The sequence below is a fragment of the Oncorhynchus masou genome, chromosome 1, assembly GCF_036934945.1.
Source record: "Oncorhynchus masou masou isolate Uvic2021 chromosome 1, UVic_Omas_1.1, whole genome shotgun sequence".
In the NCBI taxonomy this organism is placed as follows: Eukaryota; Metazoa; Chordata; class Actinopteri; order Salmoniformes; family Salmonidae; genus Oncorhynchus; species Oncorhynchus masou.
In genome coordinates this window covers 24,307,286-24,317,264 of record NC_088212.1, presented here as the reverse complement: position 1 = coordinate 24,317,264, position 9,979 = coordinate 24,307,286, and the positions used below count along the sequence as shown (strand labels likewise).

The window sequence follows — 9,979 nt, the reverse complement described above, 5'->3', positions numbered from 1 at the left end:
CGACGTGCCTGCGTCTTTAAAACTGGACACATCAAAGTCCCTCCCTCTCTTTTCAGCACCAACTCAATAAAGAAAATGACCAAAACACAGTAACCGTAGTTAGTGTGCGATCTGACGAAGTGTATATAATGTCTAGTGGGTGTAAGGTTAACGAGAGAACATTCAAACTAACTTTCAATCGGGTGCAGGATAACGAATTACCGGTAACATTAAAAACATCTATTACACTGGAAATGTTTAATTGTTCTTGGACTTTCACTAAATCATTGAATGGAACTTCTGGATAGGACAGTGATTCTGCTTTTACGATGAATGAAGAGCAATTGTTTGTGACCGACATTACAGAAGATATGGAAGGACACTTATTCTTTGTTATTCTTTTGTTGCAGGTATCTGAACTGGCTCGTTTTGAGAACAGGCCTCATGTCATTTTCACTGGTGCCCGTAAACACTCGATCTGACTATAATATAATGGTGCATGATAAGTAGACATTTTTTCTTGTCTTGTGAAAAATGTATTCAGTCAGTGGAGTGTGGAAATAGCTTTTAATGGCCATTATAAGTCATGCTTTAGAAATTATTTTGATTGGAAACACATCATATAGTTTAGTAGAAACTTAGTTTATACTCTTATTACTCTATTCTCAGTGGACTAGGTAAAACAAAACAAACTATGGTTGAACCAGTAGGTTTTGTGGAGGCTTGGAAAGCCCAGTTCCCTGAGTCAGATGCCCCAAGCATGGAGCTGAAATCATTGGGGGATATTGAGCAGGAGCTGGAGAAATGCAAGTCATCTATCAGGCAGCTGGAGTTAGAGGAAAACAAAGAGCGCTTTCAGATGATCTACCTGCAGACATTACTGGCCAAGGAGAGGAAGGCTTATGATGGGCAGAGATGGGGCATCAAGAGGATGTCCCTAATGAATATTGGAGACCAATCCAGTTTTTCAGACACCCAGACATCCCACATAGATGAGGAGCCTACAGTGGAGAGCAGCCGAGAGAGGCAGTCGACACAGGGAGCTATAAACAGTATCCAGAGGGTGAGATAGATGGGGTGACTCCCTTCGAACAGAGGGGTGAGTTGTGCCCCCACATGCCTACTGTGTGTCCCCCAGACACAGATCTGGACAGGGACAGGGTGGGCATGAGCTCAGTAGCAGCACTGAGGTCCACCTTCGAGCGCATCAAGATAGCCAACTCTCATACAGCTGGAGATGGGAAGGGGGTTGGAGGGACAGAGAGACCCTTCTACGTGAACATGGAGTACCACCATGAGAGAGGCCTCGTGAAGGTCAATGACAGGAAAGTCTCAGATAAGATCAGCAGCCTGGGCTGCCAGGCCATGCAAATGGAGCGCAACAGGTCCATGCACTCCCTGCCCGGGAACCTATCCACTGCTATGGGGGAGATCCGCAAATCTGTGCTCAGATGCAGGTCCACAGAGGGCGGCTGTGGCTACAATAGGCTGTATGATGACACAGAGGTGAACCCACATTTCCTCAAGGACAGTGTGATCCGATCCAATGGGGGGAGACAGCCGGCAAACTGTCAACCCTACACCAGTGTGTATGTTGGGGGGTTGATGGCAGAGGGGGAGGGGAGGGTCATTCACATCAGGGACCACAGTGTGGAGGAGGACTCACGCCAAAACTGGCCAAGGCGCTCCTACTCACCTGGCAGTTTTTACGATGCTGGGGGCGGCTACACCCCAGACTGCAGCTCCAATGAGAACCTGACGTCCAGCGAGGAAGACTTCTCCTCTGGCCAGTCAAGTCACATGTCCCCAAGTCCTACCACCAATCACATGTACAGTCAGAAAAGTCATTCACCTTCCCAGATTTCCCAGCAGTCCTTTGACAGCAGCAGCCTGCCCTCCCCACTGTCTCAGAAACGTCTGAAGCAGGAAGTGTTGGTGTCCGAGGCCTCCATCGTGGGTGTCCGTAAAATAGGCCAGATCTGGCCCGGTGATGGGGACTCCACTACGTCCAGTAGGACCTCGCATGACAACCATGTCCATGGAGATCTGGGTAGGTCTACAAGGCCATAGTCTCTATACTGTCCTTTTGTACTCAAGTCTTTTGTTTATAATTTATGTAAAAAAACACAAGAACTGTTAATGCATCCTTAGGGCTCAATAGCCACTGCCATTTCATGTGTTTATTAGAGATGCCTGTACTTGCCCTAACCTTGATCTCTCCTCATGCAGCAATGTGCTTATATGTGCAGCTGCAACATGGTGCGATAGTGTACTATAGCTCTGCCAAATTTGTTTACATATGATTATATGAAACCATTAGCTCAGCCCACCTTTGCAAAGCACTGTAGTGATTGTGTGGTTCTTTGTGGATTGTATGACTGTTTTCTTTTTACTTTGTAAGCATGCCTGCCCCCTTTCCCCCTTCTGTTCTCTACCATTGAGTGTTGTAGTGCTCATCTAGAGATGCCCTGATTGAGACCGTTTTCCCCTGTCCACCCGGAGTGTTTTTGTGTCAGCACACATCAACATTGTTGTCCTTGTCTAGGAGTAATTCACTTAAAAGGGTTTGTGTAGCGTGATACGTTTAGGGAGGCTCTTTGTTGGCGGTGGGGAGGGAAAGGGCTGATAACTCTCACTAAAAAGAGGATGGCGGGCTCATCGTCAGATGGCTTCCCATCAACATTTCAGTCCTCAGTGTTTCCTGTTGTGATGTGTGAACACAATAGGAGAGTCACTCATGTCGAACGTATTGACACTGCAACAATGTTTAAGTGGGATAGGGTGGTACTAGGTACTGCAAGGACAGAGAAGAGAGAGTTCAATGCAAAATATTTATTTAAGCATCAATACATGACAGGGTGTATGTTTTATAAAACACTTTGTTCCAGACAGCTGAGGAAAAACAGACATGTTCTCCCTCTCTTATTAAGCCTGTGCTTAACTGCTTTGATCTGGTCTTGAAAATATTATTTTGGTGGAGATGAAAAAAGCCAAATGTTGATTTCCTCTCCGTTAGTCTTTAGAACTGATTTCCTTAGCCACAGACTGACAGGGAAAGGTCACGATTTGATATTCTGTCTTCTTCCCTGTGTTGTTCTTAGTCTCTAAATGAACAGTCATTGAGATATTTTTGGTTGCTCAGGTCTATGATGACTCAAATAGGTATAGACATGTCTAAGTGAATGGCTGACTCAATGCCACATATTTCCTCATATCACATGATTTCACTGAAGTCATAAAAGCAGACTCTCAGTTGTAGTAAATCAGTCAGGATCATTCATTGTCTTCCATTTCCGACATGCTAGGCTCAACTAATAAAAGCTATGATAATTCAAATGAGAAGAGCAGCAAACGTTTTGGTAGCAATTGTTGAGAATAGGCGGTTATGAAAGGTGATAGGCTGGAAAGCATAGGATTGTAAACCAAATGTGCAATGAACAAGCAAATAATCTGGGAAATAATCAGCATGAGAACAGTAAGCCAGTGTGTGGCTCTTCTGACAAAGTACACAAGTCCGTGAGACTTGTGGTCAAATATTTTGCTTTAGGACAGTGCAATAACACTGTAATGTGTGGTTTTCCTCATTGTCTTACCATTTGATTGTTTCTTCACAATAACACCTATTTACCAATGCAGCTTGACCTGTAGAAAATAGGGAAACCGGCTGTCAGATACAGAGAAAGTTGCGATTGCTACAGCTTTCTGATGAAATGTCCAGCAAAAACACTGAGCCTGTCCCTGGAGTGGTTGTCTTAAAGGCCATGTTGCTGAGCCTGTCCCTGGAGTGGTTGTCTTAAAGGCCATGTTGTTGTCCCTTGGTTGTCTTAAAGGCCATGTTGCTGAGCCTGTCCCTGGAGTTGTCTTAAAGGCCATGTTGTCCTGTCCCTGGAAAGGCCATGTTGCTGAGCCTGTCCCTGGAGTGGTTGTCTTAAAGGCCATGTTGCTGAGCCTGTCCCTGGAGTGGTTGTCTTAAAGGCCATGTTGCTGAGCCTGTCCCTGGAGTGGTTGTCTTAAAGGCCATGTTGCTGAGCCTGTCCCTGGAGTGGTTGTCTTAAAGGCCATGTTGCTGAGCCTGTCCCTGGAGTGGTTGTCTTAAAGGCCATGTTGCTGAGCCTGTCCCTGGAGTGGTTGTCTTAAAGGCCATGTTGCTGAGCCTGTCCCTGGAGTGGTTGTCTTAAAGGCCATGTTGCTGAGCCTGTCCCTGGAGTGGTTGTCTTAAAGGCCATGTTGCTGAGCCTGTCCCTGGAGTGGTTGTCTTAAAGGCCATGTTGCTGAGCCTGTCCCTGGAGTGGTTGTCTTAAAGGCCATGTTGCTGAGCCTGTCCCTGGAGTGGTTGTCTTAAAGGCCATGTTGCTGAGCCTGTCCCTGGAGTGGTTGTCTTAAAGGCCATGTTGCTGAGCCTGTCCCTGGAGTGGTTGTCTTAAAGGCCATGTTGCTGAGCCTGTCCCTGGAGTGGTTGTCTTAAAGGCCATGTTGCTGAGCCTGTCCCTGGAGTGGTTGTCTTAAAGGCCATGTTGCTGAAGTGGTTGTCTTAAAGGCCATGTTGCTGAGCCTGTCCCTGGAGTGGTTGTCTTAAAGGCCATGTTGCTGAGCCTGTCCCTGGAAAGTGTTGCTTGTCTTAAAGGCCATGTTGCTGAGCCTGTCCCTGGAGTGGTTGTCTTAAAGGCCATGTTGCTGAGCCTGTCCCTGGAGTGGTTGTCTTAAAGGCCATGTTGCTGAGGTAACGGTCCTGCTGCAGGATCACTTCATGCAAACCGTGCTTTGTGGATTAACAGAGATCTGGATTTATTTTCTGATGTTGTAGGAACATTATTGCATACATTGCTGGATCAGTGCTGTGATAAGCAGTCGTTTTGAGGCAAGCAGGACAAACTGCAGTCCTCTGTTGTGGACACTGACTTTTTAGAGTGTGGGAAATGTCATTTTTGTTTTGTCATAAAACTCCTTGCAGCATTCAATAAATTCCATGTAATCTGTTAAAGCTATTTTATAATGACAATGTTATAAAGGGCCACTGTGCTCTAGTTACGTAAGCGTTCTGGTGAATATTTACTGTAGCTTTAGGAGGGTTCGTATGTTCCTTTCAGGTGGCACTGCCTTCATTTTAATTAGTTCAAGTTGCAATATGTCATTGCTACATTTTAAGAAAAAAAAACAACTCAGCGATGCATTTTTTTTCTGTGACTGCATGAGCAAACAGCCAGTCAAACATGGGGTGGCATTGACTACCCAGCAGACCTCTAGTGTTTTACTGTCTGGCATTGTGGCATACTTTGGGTCTGCCTGAGGAGGAGGAGGAGGAACAGCCCTAGTATTGGGTACAGTACTGAATGGCATAAATGGGCCTCTGTCCTTGCCACACTGACTCTACAAACCCTGCTACACCTCCCGCTTGTAATCATCGGAAAACAGCCAGTCTAAAATGTACAAATCTCTAAGGTCTCTTTTTTCCTAGAATAGCCTAGGAATTAGAGAATGAGCACCAGTCTCGTCATATGTGGAGATCTAGGCCAATTGTCACTCCTGGCTGTGAATAGAGCTGCTGGTTGGCTGTGAATAGAGCTGCTGGTTAGCTGTGAATAGAGCTGCTGGTTGGCTGTGAATAGAGCTGCTGGTTAGCTGTGAATAGAGCTGCTGGTTAGCTGTGAATAGAGCTGCTGGTTAGCTGTGAATAGAGCTGCTGGTTAGCTGTGAATAGAGCTGCTGGTTAGCTGTGTGGCTTAAAGGAAGCCACTTCCATGGTTTGTCTGCTTTGCTATAGTTAATTATCACTATAACATAGGCATATGCCAGTGGCCAGTACTTTGACTCATGGCTAATCATGAGTACATTATAAAAAGGTCTACTGGGGATTGTGTTGTAAGAATGTCTGCACTTTGAGTGAACCTGTGCCAGGCCAAGAGGAGCTTCCACTTAATATCAATTAGACAGGTCTGTATGTCTCATTTGACACTAATGAAAAGCTTTCACTCAGGTGGTCTGATAGTGGTCCTATCTGTCAGCGTGTCTGGCCTCAGTCCAGGGCTGTATTTGCAACCACAGGAGAAATCACAGAGGCGGTGGTGGCCCACCCTCCAGGTTTACGATCCAATCATGAATATTTCAGAGCTCCTGATGAAGCTCACTTTTGTTTCTTTTTTGTACCTGAATGTCAACATTCTGAGCCTTTAGTGGTTAAGGAAGCAAACATGATTTCACCTCTCCCTCCCATTGAGTTTACATACAAGATACGTGTCCAACAATTTAGATGAAGTGGTGCCAGCACAGAAAAGGGAAAGAGCTCTTGTGCACCCTGACTGAGCTCTGTGTTTCGTGTCACCTGTCCTCTCGGGTGGGTGACTTGGTAAAATGGTACAGAATGGAGTGTGCCTGGAGAGCTGGCAGGGGATCATAGCAGCAGGCCAGGGACCTGCCAACTGCAGTCAGATGGAGCGAAGGGACAAACACACCATTAATATCTGAAATAAGCAGGCCCTATCCAGTTCAAGTTACGCCAGCATAGGGGTTAACCATTGGGAAGTAGCCTACTTGCGCAATTTCAACCCTTAACTCTGAAACATGAGAAATACTGTCAAATTGAACAGCACATCTGAAAGTATTTGTGTCTACCCCAGGCTGTTTTCCATATCCATATATTTTCTTACAGATAATGGTAAAAATGCATGAGAAATGTTTGATCTTTTGGCCCTCCCTCCAGGTCTCCTCCTCCTCTCTAATCCTCCCTCGTGCTCTGTCTCCGTCCCCTTCTGGTCCCCTGGTCTTAGCTCCCTTTACAGGTCCTATTCAAAGGGCCCTCTGTGCTGCTGGCTGGCAAGCCACGTGTTTATGGAATGTTTCAGCTGCTTGTGGGGTGTGGGGGAACATAGTGATGGTAATGTGCTATATGAGATGAGCTCACCTCTGCACAAACTGCCTGGGCCATGTTAGACAATAATTAGTTTGTGGATGACGCTTCTGGCAGACAGTACTATTTCATGTATTTACTTTAACAAGATGTACTGTAGAACAAATACGCATATCTACAAGCATGAGTCCTTAAGAAGATTCCTCCTGGAAGCTAAACAGCTTTTCTTGAAATTGCTCTGAAAGCACAATTATAGGGAATAATCATGTTTAGTTCCTGGTCTCTGCTCCCATTTCCTGGTTGTCCACAGTGCTGAGTGGAAAAGCCTCTAAACCTGGCCTTCTGTGTGTCCAACTCTTAGACTGTCTCATGTGAGTGCATCTGTTTGGGTTGAATTTTGTGTGTGTGTCTGCAATCTGTTTTTCTTGTGGTTTATTGGAAAAGAGAAGATAAGACACGGGTGTTGAGATCTGAATAACTTATGATATAAAGGGAAAACACATTTTGTGTTGGTTGCCTCTTTTCTCTCCCTCTTTTTCAGCTAGTATCACACCCTCACTGTATCAGTCAAGTTTGTGTGTGGACCCACACACAAACACAGTACCAGTACCAGTCAAAAGTTTGGACAGCCCTGCTCATTCAAGGGTTTTTCTTTATTTTGACTATTTTCTGCATTGTAGAATAATAGTGAAGACATCAAAACTATGAAATAACACATATGGAATCATGTAGTAACCAAAATTCTCTCAACCAGCTTCATGAGGTAGTCACCTGGAATGCATTTCAATTAACAGGTGTGCCTTGTTAAAAGTACACTTGTGGAATTTCTTTCCTTAATGCTTTTGAGCCAATCAGTTGTGTTTTGGATGATTTGGACTGCAAAGTGAAGGAAAAGCAGCCAACAAGTGCTCAGCATATGTGAGAACTCCTTCAAGACTGTTGGATAAGCATTCCAGGTGACTACCTTATGAAGTTGGTTGAGAGAATGCCAAGAGTGTGCAAAGCTGTCATCAAGGCAAAGGATGGCTACTTTAAAGAATCTAAAATATATTTTGATTTGTTTAACACTTTATTTTGGTTACATGTGTTATTTAATAGTTTTGATGTCTTCACTATTATTCTACAATGTTAAAAATAAAGAAAAACCCTTTAATGAGTAGGTTTGTCCAAACTTTTGACTGGTACTGTTTATCCTGTAGGTCACAGACTGGAGCAATTATTGAACCTTGATATTCTGTTATACAGAGCATTACTGTGACCACCCTGAGCTATTTCAACACGCTGATTAGTAAGTGTGGTGGGCTGGGCAGCTGAGTTCTGACCTACACTGCTCAATGGCTGGTGCTAATTTTAGGCTGTCCCATAACCGATCTGAGCAGAGCTGGTGGGCCTCACTACTCCTACTGGGCCTGTGGTCGGGCTCCCTCCCACTTCAACAGGGCACTTCAATTGTGCCAGAATGTGCTGATGGTTGGTTGGCTCGCACTCTGCTGATCTGCCCGAAACACCCAGTCAGCTTCTTTCAGGGCTGCAGTGCCACCGCCCCGTTGCAGGTGCCACGTTTTCAGACCTGTTTCTTTTCAACCTGATGGGTGAAGCTCAGTCAGAGAGAAACCAGATGTGCTGAACTGAAGTGTATGCAGTACTGAAAGATCTCCACCCAACCCATCCCTTCCTGTGTTAGCTGTGAGGGATGAAAAGACCCCTTCGTAGTAGTGGGATTGAAGTGCAACTCTTTGTAGGCTGAGGATTAGTAAAACAGATTTGTATTGATAAACCTGTATAACTTTCTATTTGTACATTCCATACATGCTGGATGGTAAAAGTCATTGTAACACCTGTTTCCTCTCGGTTCGCTGACAGATGTCTCTCCATTGATCACACGATCAGGATGAGAATCCATTTAGTGGAGGCAGAATGTTTCCAAAGCTCTTAACAGCATCATTTTTAAAATATAAAAAAATGTTTAGAAGGTGCCATATCTTTTCTAATCTATAAGCATGCTGTCAGAGGTGACAGAGACTCATTGTGCTACACTCAATACTACAGTTATTATTCCTGGACCATAATGTCCCAAATAATCAGTCTTAAAGGGAATATTAGCCCCTTCTTTGGAGAATCCTTTAACATTTGTGTCTCATTTTAACTGATTTTTAATCTAAATTCTGGTGGTCAATTGAGAGGAATCGGTGTACTCTGTTTTGTCCATTGCATCCCGTCCCGGTTAATGCGTGTCCAGATGGGACTGGCAGGATCTCTACAGGCTGTCACTCTGATCACTGTCTGGACCATTTCCTCCTTTTAGTTATTTCCAGAACAAATGCAGAGTTCATCCTTCTCTCCATAGAAATATTTAAAGTGTCCTTTAGCCAATGCAGTGAAGTGTGACAGTGCTTTGATGCATTACATGGAGATTCTAAAAGCAGCAACATTCAGCTTCAACACAATCAAGCTCTCGTTCTTAATCCAAGGGAGAAATAAAAGGGAACTATATCTTCAAAACAAGTCTTTTTGTAAATGTATTTTTTAGCATTCATATGGATATCCTGTATCCCGCCAAAACTGTGTGAACCCTGCTCTAAGCAAGGTCACATCACAGTTGTGATGTTGAATTTCTGTGTTTATGATTCTGTGGATTTGTCCTGCTAACACATCTGTCATTCCCCTTCTCTCTGGGTCATAGTCGGTTCATCTATCTATACATGTGGATTAGGATTACAGGTCTGTGAATATGTCCTTGATGCTTTTGTTGTGTGTGTTGCGTCAAACCTCTCATCACTCTCCACAATTGTTGCATCCACAGGGACAGAGTGCATGTTGACAGTGCACAGGTTATTCTCTGTACTAGGATTTAAAAGCATGTTAACCTGTTATGTTTGGAATCCTAGCAGACAGCTATTTATAGGTCATCCTTGTCCTATTGTAAAAGATAAAAGAGAAGCGGATTTGTAGTAGTGTGGCCAAATGGCTCCCTCGGGAACTACTAACTTGTACACTAAACAAACACAACTTCCAGATCCAGCCAAAGCTTTTCTGAGCCTGATGAACTTTGGCTTCCTAAACCCAAAGATCAGAACACTGGCAAATTCAATAATGCTGAAAGAACCTCTAAATTCTGCAGGATTCTCTACTAAAAGTCCAGAGAAACGTTGTCCT

General features: G+C 44.4%; 1 pseudogene; it reads left to right on the top strand.

The window, feature by feature from the left end:
• The first annotated feature begins 68 nt into the window (after positions 1-68).
• LOC135539886 (breakpoint cluster region protein-like) overlaps positions 69-9,979 on the top strand; it is a 39,357-nt pseudogene continuing 29,446 nt past the window's right edge.